The sequence below is a fragment of the Periplaneta americana genome, chromosome 17, assembly GCF_040183065.1.
Source record: "Periplaneta americana isolate PAMFEO1 chromosome 17, P.americana_PAMFEO1_priV1, whole genome shotgun sequence".
NCBI lineage: Eukaryota > Metazoa > Arthropoda > Insecta > Blattodea > Blattidae > Periplaneta > Periplaneta americana.
Window position 1 is genome coordinate 130,357,878 of NC_091133.1, and position 19,973 is coordinate 130,377,850.

Sequence of the window (19,973 nt, forward strand, 5' to 3'; positions counted from 1 at the left end):
CATTGTTGCTATAAAATGTTTTCTGTGTTTACTATACTCCAGCAGGCCGTGATATACGTCTGTCTTTTTTTTTCCCCCAGTCTATAAATGCGAACTTAAAACAAACGATAAGGTTATGTAATGATTTATTTTTATTTTAATATTTTAACAATATTATTTATATAACATATTGCAGTAATAACATTGGCATCTGGAATCTTGTTGATTTTTTCACGACTTCCTTAATGTTACTTGTATCAGGAATGCAATAAGTTTCGTGGAGTAGTAGACGTTACTTAATTTTTGCAAATATTTAAAAACAATAATTAACATTGCAATTTAGGTGAAATTGCAGTGGTAAGTTTCCAATTTATAATTATTACTATGTTAAACGTCTCTAAAAATAATATGTTAAAAGCCTAAAGCAGTAAAATGAATGTCGCGCTTAAGCGGTAAGAAGAGGGAAATTGTTATGTGTGTTACGTTGGGAATACTGAATGCGATATTTCACACTTACCGCGTATTGGTTCTGTGCGGAAAACAAGCAAATACGCACGATCTCGCACAAAACTAAACTTGATGTTTACGTTTGTGAATTTCAACTGATGGGACAGTTTTGTTATATAAGGTTTGTGAAAAGACAGTTAATCACGAAAATAAAGTAGCCTATTTTGTAGGTGAGCATGTGTCAACTATGAAGTGAAAATGCGAGTTATGTTAATATAATTTACTTAAATTTATTGCTAAAATATTGTATGCCTTTTAAAAATTTATAATGCCTTTTTTTTTTTTTTTTCAAAATTTATTGTGCCTTTTTTACGTTTTTATTCCCTTTTTTGCCTACCTATTTTAACTGTCATAAATGTCTAAACATCCGGGCTCTAGTTATATTTATGCCAACAAAGAGATAATTATCAACTGCTGACTACGAATATTGATCCTAATCCAACAAAAAAAAAATGTTATTTAACGACACGCGTATTAACAACTATTTCATATATATCATAACCTATAAATATCCAAACCCATACAATCACGGTAACTAGGCCTACCAAACACTGTATGTTCATCTTATATTTACTGTCTGCTAACAATAACATAATTCTCAACTGGTGACCTACGATTATTGAAACTGATCAAACAAAATAGGCCTACGTGGTTATTTAGCGTGGATGGAATTGGTGATTTCGAGATGGTATTTGGCGAGATGAGGCCGAGAATTCGTCATAGATTACCTGACATTCGCCTTGCTGTTGGGGGAAACCTCGGAATAAATCCAACCAGGTAATAAGCCCAATGGGAATGGAACCCACGACCCAGCGCAACTCCGAATCAGCAGGCAAACGCACTACCGCCTGACCTATGCCAGTGGCTCCCTAGATTATTAACTTGTCGCTTGTAGGTTACAAGTAAGCCATAGCCAGGAGAGACCAGAAATGTCAAATGACAACCTGGTGGCACTGGAGAGATTTGTAACGTTTATGAAACAGACTACAGGTGTTCGTCACGCGAGATGTGTGGCCATCTTTCAGTACCACCCTGTGCAGAGACCACCGCCTCGCCTCATTATCCCCGTCATAGCGACCGACAAGATTCGTTACGCCTCATTAGACCCGGGAAGGTATTTTATGCAGCAAACCAAAGCGACTTTGTTAATTGTAAGATGTGAATTACATCAGTGCTTGCAACAGGCGAGAACAACCACGGACTGGAGTAACACAACTTCCTCCCTCCCTTCTATCGATGCAGAAAGGAAGTTATTGGAAACTGCGGTTAGAACTGCCGAAGCAGAGAAATTATAACGTTCTTATCATTTCCGGTACGTGAACAAGCCGTCAATAGCTACCCCGCCGCCAGGTTAAGAATCCTTGCATTATAGCTCCAATTATCTCCCCGTTAGGAAAACGAGAATGTTTCGAACAATGCGGGGAAAGGTATTCCTGGCTAACTCACGGGCTTCCGTGTACGGGCTCTCAAATATGTCCGGTCGGCATAAATTCCTGTTAATATTGAAAATAATTTCCACAACCGCAATAGAATATCGTTACAGACTAAGGTCTTCGGCAAAGTAACATTCATGTTGAAGCATTCCAAGTATCGAACATCTGACCCAATAGAAAGTGGTATTGCAGGCACAAATGCTTTTAATTTCATGATAGGAGAATGTATTAAAATAGGCAGATGAATTATTTAAAGCCTTACAGATATGGAGGGATGGCGGTATTATAAATGCAATTTGAAGAGTCATCGGAGAATTAGACTTGGATAAGAAATGCTTCGGAGTTTTCCTAGATATCCAAAAAGCTTTTTAGATACCGTGGACTACAACATGCTATTAAGTAAAGTTCACTCATATACTGCGTATTCATTTCAAAGTGTGTCATGACGTCACTGTTGATGAGTCAGCAATTTGAAGCGAGTTTCAGCTTTTGTGTCAGAGAAGTTGCCTATTAATCAAGGAGTTCAATCTGAACTTGAGAACGTGTACGGTATAACTTGAACGTCGTAGCAACAGATGGCGGTCTGTACGGTCTGTGTGCTACCATAACCTCTTTCGAACTGTGTTTTGCGAGACGCAGGGTATTTGTTATCGTTTGCGTACGGCAACATTCCACAACACAAATCAAATGCTCCGTGTCCATGTTGACCGTCGAAGTTAATGTCAACAAATACGTAAGTAATCGTCTTAACCCTCTCCCCATAAATAAAAAAACTCACCTCAATACATGTTTCGAAACAGTTCACATTCCTGGCACTACCGGCGTTACCGTACGTATCGGTAAGTACTCTTCTGAATGAACGTTGTACTTGCTAGGCAACTTCTCTGGCACATAAGTAATACACCTCTCCGGAAGTGTAGGAAGATTGAATTCTCTAGGGTCATCGACTAGCCACATGACGGCATACAGCGAGCCATGACACATTTTGAACTGAACACCCAGTAGTATTAATGGAATTCTTTTTACATTTATTAAAGTATCACTTAAAGAACATAATATTGTGACTTTTATTTCAACTCAACAATAGGATTTTATTCTTCCAACAATAATTCCTTTCTACAATTCGCCTTAAACGCTCTCGTCAACAATTGGATTTTCACTCAACACAGTATTCGTTATAGCACTCCACCGACGACAATGACAATTTACTTGGACTAGTGCGAACAACAATGAACTGCTAATTATAACTAATATTTACAAAGCACTATTTACAAATCAGAACTATCAGTTCTCAGTTCACAGTTCTTCTAGCTCAGTCACTCGAGTTCACAGTATCTCGAACCACAGACCTTCAGAGACAGTCCACTGTACTCGAACTCAGGTCCCTCCAACTGCGGTCCACTGCACTCGAACTCAGGTCCCTCCAACTGCGCTCCACTGCACTCGAACTCAGGCCTTCGGTTGCTGATACAGTTGCGGACGCACACTCGAGTCGAACTCCGGTACACAAGGCTTGCTCTGTTCACTGGCTTACTGACTGAACTAATCGTGAATGACACACACACTCCTTCGCGTCCGTAATTTATAACCGCAGCAACGTAACCGTGAGACTTCGAATTTGCGATTTTTCCACTTCGACGGGCTTCTGGAAGAGTCGGGAAGGTCCATTCCCCCTTCACTCCGTAAGCAGCTGGGCGCGCAATCTCCCTCGCCGCGTAGGCCCTTTCCCCTCTCTCCGCCGCGCCGTCCATCAGTGCTCCGTGAAGCCCGCGCGATCTGCTCTCTGGCGGGACGCTGGTCGTGAGTTCGAATCTCACGTCGCTGTCACAATATCAATTAACGAATCATAAACTCAGTGAAATCCGAAATATTAATACAGGTGCACCACAAGGTATGGTTTTAGGCTCCCAATTTTAGTATATCAATGGTTTATAAAAATCAAAATGGAAAATATATCCGGTTCAGTATACGAGGCAAGACATGTCATGTGACCTTAAAATGTATCGTGGCTGTAGTCACCTATGGTATGGAAGGGGAAAATAGGTTTTAGTCTGAGATGGACTTCTGTGTCTGTAGATTCGTATGATATTAACCATCGTGAAATAAACTCTCTTTCTGATAGCTCGTTCGTGCAAGGTTTCGCATCCTCGTCTGTCGTATATACCCATGTGCTGATGATACAGCTTTAATTGGTAATGTTTCGAATTGGAATGATACCAACAGAAATGTTCATTATAAATATTATTAACGAATGGTTAGGTGTAAATTCACTTTATTTGAACATTTCTAGGGAAACTTCAGTTCATTTCATATTCGCAGCTTCATATTCAAACGCGATAACAATGCACAATTTTAAACTGTATAGTAACATAAACTTGGAAAAATACAATATATTCTTCTACCTTGACAGAATCCATGCATGTATTATACTTGCCTGTAGTATTATTCATCAACACTTCATATTGGGTAAACATGTTACCTGTTTGTGTAATAGGCTATAGAAAACAATTCACAAATTTATAACCCTGGCGTTCATACCCTGCAAATTATGTCCTGCGTGAGGTTTACTTAGCTTTGTTTTCAGTCTGTCATTCAATACGGAATAATCGATTGGGGAGAAATTACGAAGGCTATCCTGACTCCACCAACATTTCTTCGAAAACTTATCATCAAAATTAATTTATTCTGAATTTCAAGTGCTAAAAATTGTTCAAATATACAAACATACTTTACTAATACCTTTCCACAAAAAATTGAATGAAATTTTTAACAAATATACATGAAGTTAATACTAGAAGAAATACCTCGACTCTAATAGCTGAACATAAAATATGATTTACAACTGCTACTTTAAGACACAAAAGGAATTATGGACCAATATTACATAAACGAAGATCTACATTTTCAAACATCTCAAGTCCATTAAAGTAAATTTTTCAGGAGAGCAAAGAAACTGTATAGCCTTGCAATACAAGAGTATTGAAATAAATTTGTATGTTTAAAAAAACGAAATGCTTAGATTCGGACTTCGGATATTCTTTTACAGGATTGTAGTCTGTGCAAGACACAACATGTCGGGCAAAAAGTGAAATTCGGTAAATTTTTGACTTGGGATGTTTCTCAATTCACGCTTTCATTTCAGTATTGAAAAATTATTCAGTCTAAAATCATTGAAACTTTAAAAATAAAATAAATGGAATGTTCAAGGCGTTCTCTTTGGTGCACGAGGGACTATCAAAATATACCTATGACATACTGACATTTTCAGCTTTCAATTACTCTATTATTCAGAACACAATTTACACAAAAAAGATAATAAATACAAACTAGAACACAAGATAACACAACAGAATACAAATACAAAATAACACGCTGATATAAACAATCAAACAACACAATTACGAAACGATAATATAGTTGCGAAAGAATAACAGAAATACAAAACAACACAAACATAACATGAACTTGCCTTACAACACAAATACAAAGGCACAACACAAACACTTTAGGATACACTAAATCACCCTTAGTACTCTAGTTACTCTGGATTGAAAATTGTAATAAATAAAAAATAATTTCCTTATGGAAATACTCATAATTATGGAACAGATTTCTAGGTGCTGGAAAGAAACATTTAGGACTTTATAAAATCCAATTTCGGACTCTAGGAGTTCATATAAAATTAACAACCAATTAATAATTTTAATTTTAGTAAATATTCCAATTAGGTGGAATAGAACTGGTGTTAGCAATGAGTGCTACTGAACTGAAGACTCAAATTCTACCAGTGAAAGAACTGATTGCTGATTGGTCAGTTTCATTTCGTATAACGGGGTGCATTGACGCGAAAACTAATTTGAAAGCTCTCGCCTAACCTGAACAACCTACCACCCCTTTTACGCTGGGATGGACTTTTCCAAACGAACTTCGATTCCAGAAAATTTGGTAAAACCTTCTTCCCTCACCTTCTAAGGCCAATATGACACAAATCTGCTAGTCCAGTGTTCGTGTGTAAGACAGTGGTTTTATATTTTTATAGTTTTTTGGGCGTTTTTGGATTTTTAGTACTCATAACTGACAATTTTCTCTTCCAATCCATAAGACCTCTCATTTAGCAGAGTAATCATCATCCTTTTAAACTAAAAATCATTTTGGTAATATTTTATTCCAGAGATTCCTATTAACGTTTCTTATTAAAGTTATGATGTAAAAATTAGTGCAATATAAAATTCAAAGACATTTAAGATTATATACTGTACACGTATTTGTTCTAGAGTATGCCATTAGGAAAGTCCAGGATAACAGAGAGGGTTTTGAATTGAATGGGTTACATCAGCTGCTTGTCTATGTGGATGACGTGAATATGTTAGGAGAAAATCCATAAACGATTAGGGAAAACACGGGAATTTTACTGGAAGCAAGTAAAGAGATAGGTTTGGAAGTAAATCCCGAAAAGAAAACGTATATGATTATGTCTCGTGACGAGAATATTGTACGAAATGGAAATATAAAAATTGGAAATTTATCTTTTGAAGAGGTGGAGAAGTTAAAAAATCTTGGAGCAACAGTAACAAATATAAATGATACTCGGGAGGAAATTAAACGCAGAATAAATATGAGAAATGCGTGTTATTATTCGGTTGAGAAGCTTTTATCATCCAGTCTGCTGTCAAATATCTGGAAGTTAGAATTTATAAAACAATTACATTACCGGTTGTTCTGTATGGTTGTGAAACTTGGACTCTCACTTTGAGAGAGGAACATAGGTTAAGGGTGTTTGAGAATAAGGTGCTTAGGAAAGTATTTGGGGCTGAGAGGGATGAGGTTACAGGAGAACGGAGAAAGTAACACAACACAGAGCTGCACGCATTGTATTCTTCACCTGACATAATTAGGAACATTAAATCCAGACTTTTGAGATGGGCAGGACATGTAGCACGTATGGGCGAATCCAGAAATGCATATAGAGTGTTAGTTGGGAGGCCAGAGGGAAAAAAGACCTTTAGGGAGGCCGAGACGTAGATGGGAAGATAATATTAAAATGAATTTGGGATATGATGATAGAGAATGGATTAATCTTGCTCAGAATAAGGAGGGCTTATGTGAGGGCGGCAATGAACCTCCGGGTTCCTTCAAAGTAAGTAAATATACGTATTTGTTCTTATGTGTCACGCCCGGTGCATTTGAAATTTCAAGGCCCTTTCGCTTATATTGTAGATGGAGGGACTCTTTTACAACTGCCATATTATATTGATTTCTACGCCGTTCAGATTTTAGTATCTGTCGTCATCTCAAGAATTTCAGTAATAAAAACCCTGAGAGTGAAAGTTATGGGGCTTAGTGTAGCGTATCGCCTGGCCTAAATATGTAAACGGCCTATCACAGGCGAGAGTGGAAGAGAGTTCTTTGAGGCTTCAACTGCATCTCGCCCCACTGTGTACTTATTCATCCTCGACCAGAGTGTACGAATTTCTGCAGCTCCGTTAGTGGCAGTAAAATCGCTACCGCTCCTTTATAAAACGCTCAAATACAAAGAACATGTCTCTTAAGTTTCTTTCCTCCCGGAGGAACTATTAAGCAGATGAGGACGTTAAAGTGATCAAATATTCCACTCTTTAGATTTTTATACAGTAATATTAAGGATCTTATTCTATACCGGCTGACAAGCAGAATATGTCGTTTAAAATACTTCAGTTTTCAAAAGCACTTCAGTGTGAGTTACTTCTTGAAACGCTCCTTTTAGTACATTTACCACATATTGGGAATGTTTATTTCATAAATTATTGCAGCTGTTATCTTTAAACTTTCCAGTATAAGAACCCATTGTATTTGGATGAAAATAATCTACAATTAACGCAAGATATCAGATAATTAAAGCCAGAGGTCTCCAAAAAGCGTATCATAATTCGTGCTCTCGATGCTGCCCCGCCGAACACAGTGTGCTTTAAGGCTAGAGAAGGGGAAGAGACTCGTACCTCAACCGATGGGAGCGATCAGTGGGGGATCGCGCCAACGGTCTGCTTATGTTTACAAATAACAACATCAAAAGAATAAGAAATATCATGCGTTTGTATATTATTTTGAAGCTGGAGCCCCGTTTGTTGCTTCAACCTCTTCTGTTCTATGGTGCCTTTCAGTGCTGGAAAAGATCTTCTCCAGTTGTATTTTGTAACTGCATCTAGAAGACATTCAGACACAGTAAAATGTTCATTAACTCCTTCGATGAAAATGGCTAGATGAGCTTTGTCAATTCTATCTGTGCTTTTGTCCAATGCAAGTGAGTAAGCTACAAGCTGGTTAGTTGTGGTTTCGACTTCAGATTCAATTACATTTACAATATTTAAATTCCTTCTCTGAACTGTAATTGGAAACAATTTAATTTTCTTAGACTTTGACTTTGTTCTGGACACAGTATTTTAGTAGCGTCCTGTATGCACGATTTTACAAATGATGCTTCTGTAAAGGGTTCATAGATTTTCCAATATTCCAAGCTAGAACATAGCTAGCAAGAAGCTTTTATAGTTTAAGACTGAGGACACGTGTGTGATTTGTGTTTGTATTTTCTTGTTTTATATTTATCAAAATATTTGTTGGCCTACGCCATGCGGAACTGAATGTAAACGTATTGTAATATACTGATTATTATGTATAACCAACAGTTATACAGATAACCCCAAAACAAATTATTTTTACACATCCAACATGCCTGTAATTGTATGATATTCTTTGTGAAGAGTCGAGTAGTGTCGTCACATGTTGAATTTTAACACACCCGTAAGAATTTTCGAACAAATTAAGCATTTAACATTCTCCCCACTAACTAAAAAAAAAAAAAAAAGTATCTTCCTATTCATCCTTGAATGTACTACGTCCATGATTAGAAGACCTTGTGAAAAGGTGGAACACGCCGACCAACACAATGATAATGGCAGTCCGCCACTGCTCTTCGTTTGCGCATAAACATTGAGTAGAGTACAGATGGGGATGGGTAAGGCGGAGCGCGCTCATTACGTACTGGCTTCGGTTCCGTTCAGGGGGTTACTCGCGAGTACGTTTTTGGAGACGTCTGATTAAAGCTATCAGACATAAAACTGCTTTAATGTTGAATATTGAAAGCATGCCCATATGATCAGTGTTCAACAGGCCAAATAGAATTTCTTCACTGTAAGAATTTTTATATCTACAGGCATTATTATACCTGCGTTACCTTGTTTATGAATTGTTAGGGTTTAGTTTAAATATCTCAAAATACATTTTTGCCAACCTTTTATATTTTTCATATTTTAATTGTACAATATGCTAAATCTAATTTCGTTCATAACCTGAAATTATAACCGACAAAATGAAGCCAGAAAACTGAAGAGAGACTGTCGTTCATGTATACTGTACATTATAATAATGGTTTATTTTAACTGGCAGAGTTAAGGCCATTCGGCCTTCTCTTCCACTCAACCAGTATGATAGAAAAGTACTACATTATGAATACAACATAATTAATACAATACAATACAATTCAAATGAATACAATACTACAATAGAAGACAATATAATACATAATTAATATAATACAATGACAATTCTTTTCATCTTCAAAACACCAATAAAATAATTATGTAATAATAATAATAATAATAATAATAATAATAGTAATGATAGACATACCTAAATTAAATTAAATTATTAAACTCGATCACAATTGAATCGCACTTTTTAGAAAGGAACTAAGTCAAAATATGCTACTTTTCTGAAGAGCAAAAGAAACTTATTTTATGAATAAATACCAGTTTACCAGCGCCGTATATAAATATCAACTTGATGCTAAAGATACAGGGAGAGATTTGACTAAGTGTTTTTCTCCGCCAATTAGTGTGCATTGAAAGTATTAATCATTTCATCAGTTAAAATAAAAATCGCAAATTTTGATTTAGTTCCTTTCTAAAAAGTGCGATTCAATTATAACTTCAATTTGACTGCGCCCGTAAGAAATCGTTTAGCCTTTTCTTGAAAGTGGTTATTGTCTGGCAGCCCCTAATCTTCTGAGGTAGAGAATTCCATTCACGGGGGACTGAGACAGTAAAAGAGGATGAATAGTGGGATGTTCTATGGGCAGGAATTGCTAGGATTTGGCTCTCCTGTGACCTGGTGTTTAGATTGTGATTGGAGAATAAGTAGTTAAACCGGGAACGAAGATAATTTGGAGTACAAGTGTGGAGAACTCGAAACAAAAGAAAGAGCGAATGAAGAGTTCTACGGTTACTAAGTTGCAGCCAGGATAAAGATTTGAACGAGGGTGTAATGTGGTCAAATTTGTGAGCATTGCTGATGAATCTGACACACATATTGTGCACACGCTGCAGCTTGTTCGAAAGGTCAGTTGTCAAGTCTGTAAGTATTACGTCGCAATAGTCAAACAGTGGTAGTACGAGGGTTTGTACTAAAGTCTGTTTTAAATCTGGCGGGAGAAAGTTTCTGAATGGGTTAAGAGAATGCATGGTATAGCACACTCTCTTGGATATGTCCTTTATTTGGCATTCCCAATTTAATTTTTCGTCCAAGAAAATGCCGAGGTTTCTGACGACGGAATGGTACGGAATAGTGGCATTATTTACTGTAATAATTGGGATATCTCTGTTGTTCATTGTGCTCAGTAGTCTCTATGTCCAATTATTATAGCTTGTGACTTACTAGCATTATGGTCTTCGATATAAATTTCAAACTAACTACAAGTCAGACAAGTGACAGCATTTCTCGAAAACAAATTTTACACGACAGTTACAAATAGCAACGGAATAAGTCATCAGAAGTAATGGACGGTGCATTAAATAATCATACCATCAGACGTTGGTCATGTTAAGAAAGGCACTAAGTCGTGGACATCGGTTCGTAATAGAAGAGGAAATAAATACATGATGGACGTGACAAGTAATCCACGTTTTTCGCTACTTTTCGAAGTCTAACTTTCTTTCGAAACTGAATCACTGTGTCTAAACGGAGTAGTCAGAAAATTGTAACAATGTCATAACAATGGCGTCCTTGACACGAACTCTTAATTCCTGGTTTATGAGCCCCTCTCCGTCACGTTTGCTTCCCCAAGTTTCCCCAGGGACAGAATTCCTCGGTTCTTTTTATTCAAATTCCGATTATGGAAATATCGAGCTCACGATCAGTTACAAGTCCGAACTCCGCTCTCCCTGCCGAGAAACATCAGCGAGTTTGTATTATCGATCCCATGCAAAGAGGCTCGAAGTCAATGTCTTGCCGTTTGCAATATTAAAATTTCGCTCATACAAGCAAAAGAAAGCGGTTAACTTTAATATTACTAGCTTGTCTGAGATACTTCGATACGTTACTATCAAAGTAAGGACTCTTTATAACTAGCTTATCATCAGATGTCGATTCTTTCATATTTCGCACAAGTATTCCAACAAGGCAAGAAATCTTACATAAAACATTTAGGCTATATATATACTTTGAACTGGTAATGGAAATTACGGGAAAACGGCTGAACGGATTTTAATAAATGACCCCTCATTTTGAAGCTTGGAACCCAAAGTTTTTCGGAAAAATAGTAGTTTTCAGTGAAATGTCAATTTTCCTACATCATTTTCCTATTTTCCAAAATCCATCCGTCGTCAGTTTTGAGAACTAGCTAATTGCATTCAGGAGAAGCGAAGCGAGCATCAAGTCGGACGTGTTGCATTTCACAATAAAACAAAACACACACTACAGTAAACAATATTACACGAAGGCCATGATCTGCAAGAATGCTGACATATTTAGAGCTCAAATTAAATTGGTTAATAAAAACTTAACTTACTAAAAATAATTTACAGGTTCGATTCTGTGGTGTGTAATTTTCTGGGTACAGCTGTGTATTGGATATTAAAAACTACAAAACTTGAGGTGGTTTGATGACATTATTACTATTTGAAATGAAATATTATTGTAGTTAATGCCGTGACGTGACTATTTTTCATTAATTATACATATTAATGCTATATTGATGATATGAAAGTGAAACGTTTTGGGGTTATATAAGTAGATGTAGAGAATAACTTAAATTAGATTCTGATTTCTATATTTTACTGAGTGGCGGCTATATAGTATATATAGTATATGTTACTGAAAGCTATAAAACTTACGTAAGATAATAATATTATTAAAAATCAAATATTTTTATAGTTATTAATCAAGTGGGGTTGGGTCTTTTTCATATATTTAATGGCGGTGTGGTCTAGATATTTATATGCGTGGTTCTCTTCAGTATTGGCTCGAGAGAGAGTATCTTTGATTATTATGGAAGCAAATAACTTTCAGAATGTCTGGTATTCTTCATGGAAAATAAATCTGAAAAATGTTTATTTGAACGTCTAATGAACTTACTTTGCAGCATTTGCTGCACAAGCCACTAGTAACTGTTTATTTTGAAGTTCGATGACGTCTAGAAAAAACACCACTTCTCTCGCAGTTCTCAAGCAGTTACTTCCTTGAAGACAGTAACTTCCCCATAATCATAATTTCATTCCAACTCATATCAACAGATGCCATCGTAACATCATGTTATCATACCATAAAGTCATTATACAATATTGTTTGTGAAAAGTGCAACACCCAGAAAGAATGGCCCGAACGACTCCAAACTCGGGAGATGTGTAGAACAGTGTACAACCAATAATTGATTACTGTTTCTTATTGTTTTTGTTGGATTTAATTTTTAAGTCAAAAAGCTTAAATTTATTTATGGGACGAGTTATTTATATTATAATAATTAATTTATATAAAATAGAGGTTATCTATAAATAATACAGAGAGATGGCGTACATATAGATCCAACAGTGACGTTTCTTGTGTCACCAACAAGGTTAGCGTTATGCCTTACAGTGCAGAGCTTCCAAAAGAAGTGGAAACGTGAAAGCTAGTGCAGGTATGCCTCGTCGATGTGGAAGGGCGCAAAATCAGCACGTGAGTGAGTTCGAACGGGACAGAATGATTGGTCTCCAAGAAGCAGGTTTGTCATGCAGCGACATTTCGCCTCGTACAAGGCACATGTTTATATGACAGTTTTTCCTCAGAATGTCTTCAGAAATAAGTGGCAGTAACTCCCCGTGAATCACCCTGTATACCAGAGCATTCCAAAAGTTACTGTTTCACATTAAATTTATTTAGGTTATTTTTGGCATTACATACTTCAAATATAGTCCCCTACCATGTCAATAATACTTACTTACAAATGGCTTTTAAGGAACCCGGAGGTTTATTGCCGCCCTCACAAAAGCCCGCCATTGGTCCCTATCCTGAGCAAGATTAATCCATTCTCTATCATCATATCCTACCTCCCTCAAATCCATTTTAATATTATCTTCCCATCTACGTCTCGGCCTCCCTAAAGGTCTGTTTCCCTCCGGCATCCCAACTAACACTCTATATGCATTTCTGGGTTCTCCCATACGTGCTACATGCCCTGCCATCTGAAACGTCTGGATTTAATGTTCCTAATTATGTCAGGTGAAGAAACCATGTCAATAATAAGTTTCCAAATTCTTGCAGCATCATTTCTGGGATGTCTTTTCCACTGATTGATCTAAAGCTCTTTGATTGTCAGCTTTTGATTGAAAGTGAATGCCTTGCTTCCACCCATCTTGCAATAGTTCATTGTGATAGGACTTCTCTCCCATAAGCTTCTATTAATACCCTAAAGTACCGAATTGCATTTTTCCCCCTCTGGAAACTTAGATTTTTTATGGAGCACCTACTGAACATGTGTTAGGGCTGTAATATGTGCTACAAATCAGAAACAGTCACTGTTTTTACAATGTATGGTTACTTCGAGACTTTCAATGTTGATTATTTATTAAATAATTGCTGCTGTCTTATGTATTGCAAGATTTCAATGGTCACTGCTAGAAGCACTGTTTTATAGCATTGTTGCCATTACTTATTGAATGCTCTAGTATTTTAATGACTGTGTATTTTCGCAACTGGCATCGTAATGGCGTGGCTACAGCAATCGGAAACAGTACTTGGTGACCCTAAGTAGGATGAAGGTTATGCTTTTACTTTACCCTTAAAGATCGTGAAATATTTTTATAAAAGCGTCCAATTTTTTCAGTACACTGTCCACTGAATTAATGTTGGTTCGCAAGAAGTAAATAATAGCGAAAATATATTCCTACCGCTTAAACATTTTGAACTTTCACTGCTCTGACGTTTTAGAAGTCCACATAATAATAGCGGAGAAATCTACATTTTCCATAAGTCACGTACGCGCCAAAGTATCTCGTTATCTCTTACTTATATTACTTATTTAGTCACATTTGAGACCGTTCTTTGCTGCAGTACTGGTCATTTTGTGCGCTTCAGTGAACCTATATTCCATATTCGGACAAGAAAAAGAGATACATTATTCCACAAAATAGTAATGTGCTAACTTACCACTTCACGCAGAAGACGCACCAGATGTAGAATCGTCTTCCGGCGACGAAATTATGAAAACTTTCAAGGACTTGCACCTGCAACACAAGGACAACATTGTGATAAAGTATTAACATATTTCACAACATTATATTAGGGGTTGTAGTGATAACTGGATAACAACAATTATTTCAGTCTAGCTCGTTCTTCAAAATTGAAGTCTTTAGGAACAGTAACAAAGGATACTAAATTACAATATTTTACACAGTACACCATGAATAAGGGATTAATCAATAGACCAGCCGTGGCGAGAACGTGACTCGCGAGACATTGTGGCTCGCAGTGATAGCTGTGCATTTCGCTTGCTTCTAACCTCCACCAACCCTCACCCTCTCACTCACTGGAGTCAAACTCCGTTCCATTTGTATTTGTCTCTGACCTGCGAGTGGCATATGTCTCTCTCAAAACCATGTACCAAAGTTCCAAGTAGGATAGGAGGACGCATTTTTTTGCTGTCAATATGATCAGAATATTAAATGTATGACTTGCTATTACGAGGAAAACGGTTGTATAACATAAAACGGCATTATACTACATGTTACTGATGAAACATTAAAAGGTTAAGTGTTGTTATTGTTATCATCATCATCATCATCATCATCATCATCATCTCTGTACGTCGATCCTTTTTCAGCAGATGTACGAATAATGCGATTAGCTCTTCAATTTGAACTCACAGATTTACAATGTGATGTTAAATGAAAGCTAGATGTAAGGACTTGACAAATGTTGAACTTTCATATCTTTGCCAAAAAATAAATATCCGAAGCTTCGTTCTTTCGCTTGCTCTGTTGAAGCCATGTTCGCTACAACTTACGTTTGTGAAAAATTATGTTCAACAATTAAAATAGTAAAAATCAAATTTAGATCACGACTGACAGAGAAATATCTTCGTGATCAACTACGACTTGCAGTAAGTGACATAATTCCTGAATTTGAAACTTTGTCGCAGAGACATTCTGAAGACAGTTAATTTTAGGTTGTGATATTGTTCATTTCTTTCTTCGTTACACGTACTAAACATTAGTTTGTAGCTTTGTACTGTATGAAATTATATTTAAGTGCTTGACGTAAGGAAAATGAAAATCCGTTAATAAGTCAGACAGTTTCTTTACTTCCCCTTCCGGTGTCCGCCTCCCTCCATAGGTGCTATGCACGTTGCAGGTTACACAGTGGCTCGGCGCACGATTACATTTTCGCCACCGCTGCAATAGACTATGATATAGACTGTTGCGATGCAGGTCTAATATTGATAATACTATCATTATCTTCGATTTCTTACATCGTAATTAAGGAAGCCAATATCCAAAGTCCTCAGGAACTCTGAAAACAATATCATGAAACATATAATTAAAAAATACAGCGGGCACGTAGACTCGAAACAACGCTGCCTGACATGTGAATACGAGTCTTCTATTCCAGAACTCTGGGTTACTGAGACTAGACGTAAGTCCTTCCATCTGCGCGACACGTCTAACCTAGTACGAAGGTCGGAGCTCAAAGTACTAAGAACGCAATCGTGTGATTGGCGGTATTAACTCATATGATGAAAGAGTGATGGAACGGAGAAAAATTCTCTCCGGCGCCGGGATTTGAACCCGGGTTTTCAGCTCTACGTGCTGATGCTTTATCCACTAAGCCAAGCCGGATACAACCCCGACGCCGGTCAGAATCGTCACAGATTAAGCTCCATCTCTTGGGTTCCCTCTAGTGGCCGCCCTCTCCACTACGTCATAGATGTCTATGAACGCAGGACCGAAGTCCATACATGTGTTGAGGTGCACTCGAATGAGTGACTGGTTGGCCGGGATCCGACGGTATGGGCGCCGTCTTAAATCACAAAGTGATTTATTACGCGTCGGGGTTGTATCCGGCGTGGCTTAGTGGATAAAGCATCAGCACGTAGAGCTGAAAACCCGGGTTCAAATCCCGGCGCCGGAGAGAATTTTTCTCCGTTCCATCACTCTTTCATCATATGATGACGCAGAATATCTGCATGGAAATATCGTATGTACTTCGGTACATCAAAATATACAGGTATTAACTCAGCTCCGAGAGTTGGCCGAAAACTTTTCTTCTAGAATTGTACTTTTTATGCAGGGAATATACTCGTCTATATTAATGTACACTGTATGGAAGAAAAATATGAATGGTGAATATTGCCAAGACTGCAGTGCTTGCTTCTCATTGGATACGATAGCAAGTAATTGTTTCGCATGTCGCAGATTCTTGATCGTACGGTGTAAGAAAACGAAGTGTATGTATGTATATATATATATATATATATATATATATGTATATAGGCAAAAAATATGAAGATCAAATTTTTTATGAACATGGGTTTCAGAAATATAATGAATTCTAAACAAAAAGATAATGTATATATATATGCATGTATTATTTACTATTATTATTATTATTATTATTATTATTATTATTATTCATAGTTTTCAGCCCAATGACAGGTCTTTACCTGGGAACTCAGCATACTCCAATGTTTCCTATTTTCTGCCTTCCTCTCTGTCTCATACGATCCATATATCTTAATGTCGTCTATCATCTCATATCTTCCCCTGCCCCTAACTCCTCTCCCATTCACTATTCCTTCCAGTGCATCCTTGAATAGGCAGTTTCTTCTCAGCCAGTGATCCAAACAATTCCTTTTCCTCTTCCTGATCAGTTTCAGCATCATTCTTTCTTCACCCATTCTTTCCAACACAGCTTCATTTATTATTCTGTCTGTCCATTTTACACGCTCCATTCTTCTCCATATCTACATTTCAAATGCTTCTATTCGTTTCTCTTCATTTCGTCGTAATATTCATGTTTCTGCCCCATACAATGCTACATTCCACACACAGCACTTCACTAGTCTCTTCCGTGTTTTTCTTATATTTTCTTGGGTAGGTAAAAAGGCTTTTTAAATCTGTGTATTTCAAATTGTAAACTTCCCTAACGGAAGTTTTTTTTTTAGAGAAGTAAAAATGAATAAACCCCCTAAATATGTACATTTATGTAATATCAAGCCATAATATGTAATGTGGGGTAAATATGTAAAAATATGTAGTATGAAATTTCATTATATTAATGGTAATTCTCCACACCTGTGGAGTAACGGTCAGCGCGTCTAGCCGCGAAACCAGGTGGCCCGGGTTCGATTCCCGGTCGGGGCAAGTTACCTGGTTGAGGTTTTTTTTCCGGGGTTTTCCCTCAGCCCAATATGAGCAAATGCTGGGTAACGTTCGGTGCTAGACCCCGGACTCATTTCACCGGCATTATCACCTTCATCTCATTCAGACGCTAAATAACCTAAGCTGTTGATAAAGCGTCGTAAAATAACCTACTAAAATAAAAATTAATGGTAATTACAAGATTCGCAAAGATTTATTATTTATACGAGTATATGGTTAGGTTGAAAGGAATATAATATGTAATTACATAAAAATCCGGTCCCTGTACTTATCATCGTCTCCTCGACTGCTAACAACGCTATATCATCAGCAATCTTTGCACTTTATTATTATTCCTTCTACTATCACTCCTCTCATATATTATTATTATTATTATTATTATTATTATTATTATTATTATTTTATTTTTTTTCCCTCTCGCTGTTATTTTTACTCGCTTTAACATCTTTGGTCATATCGCGAGTTAATCTTTGATTGAAATCCGAAGGCCTGTGTACTATTGTTGAGACTGGTTCTATTGTTGTGAACTAGATGGCGACTGTATATTATATGTTACTGATAAGCTATGAATATGATTTCGGTGATGAATGAGGCCGGTGATTTTCAGGGATGTTGTGGCCCGAATTTCCTGGCATTTGCCTTACGGTGGAGGAAAAACCCTGAAAAACCTCAACCAGGAAATTCAACCCGACCGGGAATCGAACCCGGGCCCTCTGCGTAAAAGACCAGCATGCTGACCCCTACACCACAGAGGTGGTCATTATTATTATTATTATTATTATTATTATTATTATTATTATTATTACTTGTCTGTGCACCCTCTGCTACCCAACGAAATCTATGTTTCATGCAAATCTTCCGTTTTAATATTTGGAGGACGCTGGGAATTTAAAGCCTATCTGTCTCTGTCCGGCGTTCACCTGGACGTCCCTCGTTCGTCTCGATATATTTTTAACGGGCCGGCGTCCGGCACGTTCACAGTCCAGGAGGCCGACCGACACATCGCCTGCCGTATTTATCGGTGCAGCCAGCCTGGACATACATCTCCCTCAGTGCCACATTACCTACCATCTGTCCGCCCTCCGACAGTGGCGGAACACGGACAGATATATACGAGTGCTACGGCGTCGTAAATACCAACAAACGACAGTCGCTTAATCATAAAGTCATTCATCAAGATTTGCCGGCGGCTTTACTTATCTAGCTATTTCGCTGTTAATTATCTGTTTATGGCTTTGTAATTATTCTCTAATTAAGCTCAAGTGATCGCTACAATTCGAGCAGATCTGTGATAGATTACAGAGAGCTGATCGGAATTTATCTATCACAGGGACTGGACTTGTGTCTATGCTGTGTTGTCTCATGCAGTATCTTGCGTCATTCTGTCACGATGTGATGCGTTCAGAACAGAGAATAAAAGAGCAGCATCTCAAACTATGCATCCCTTACCTCAGTACCTCTTAGCCCTTCGTTTCTATACTACAGTTTGCTATGTGCCAGGAGGTAAATAAAATCAACCATGTTTTTCAAACTATACGTCGCCTAAACAGATATTTGTTTCCATGCACACAAAAAAAAGAAATAATTTCTTACAAGACAGCTGTCACCAAAATTTAATTATCATAATTGGACTTAAAACAACAATTAATATTTGAGGAGAAAAATTCGCTCCGGCGCCAGGGATCGAACCCGGGTCCTAGGTTCTACGTACCAAGAGCTCTAACCACTGAGCTACGCCGCATTCAATCCACAGCACCGGACCGAACCTTCCTCCTTCAATGTTTCCCTTTGTGGCCTGACTCCAAGTTAGGCATATATGTTGACGTATATGTCCAATGTCAACTGCCATTATACTAGGAGCGCACTCAGTTGAGTGACTTGTTTGGCCAGGATTCCGCAGTTAAGTGCACAGTAATCTGTACAGACATTTGCACTGCTAGCTATGAGAATATTATAGTTTTTTTTTTATTAATTTGTCCTACAGAATAATATCTGTAATACTGACGTACCAAGCGCTCTAACCACTGAGCTACGCCGAATTCAACCCAAAGCACCGGATCGAACCTTCCTCCTTCAATGTTTCCCTTTGTGGCCTGACTCCAAGTTAGGCATATATGTTGACGTATATGTCCAATGTCAACTGCCATTATATTAGGAGCGCACTCAGTTGAATGACTTGTTTGGCTGGGATTCCGCAGTTAAGTGCACAGTAATCTGTACAGACATATGCACTGCTAGCTATGAGAATATTATAGGCTTTTTTTATTAATTTATCCTACAGAATAATATCTGTAATATTGACGTACCAAGCGCTCTAACCACTGAGCTACGCCGAATTCAATCCAAAGCACCGGACCGAACCTTCCTCCTTCAATGTTTCCCTTTGTGGCCT

The 19,973-nt window shown here is 37.5% G+C and overlaps 1 protein-coding gene across 2 annotated transcripts in view; it reads right to left on the reverse strand.

Moving 5' to 3' along the window:
• Positions 1-19,973, reverse strand: part of LOC138693018 (discoidin domain-containing receptor 2-like) — a 1,708,097-nt gene that overhangs the window by 1,651,437 nt on the left and 36,687 nt on the right. For both annotated transcript variants that reach the window (XM_069816529.1, XM_069816528.1), the window contains exon 2: positions 14,352-14,428. The gene's annotated coding sequence lies outside the window, so the exon portion shown is untranslated. The remainder of the gene's footprint in view (positions 1-14,351; positions 14,429-19,973) is intronic.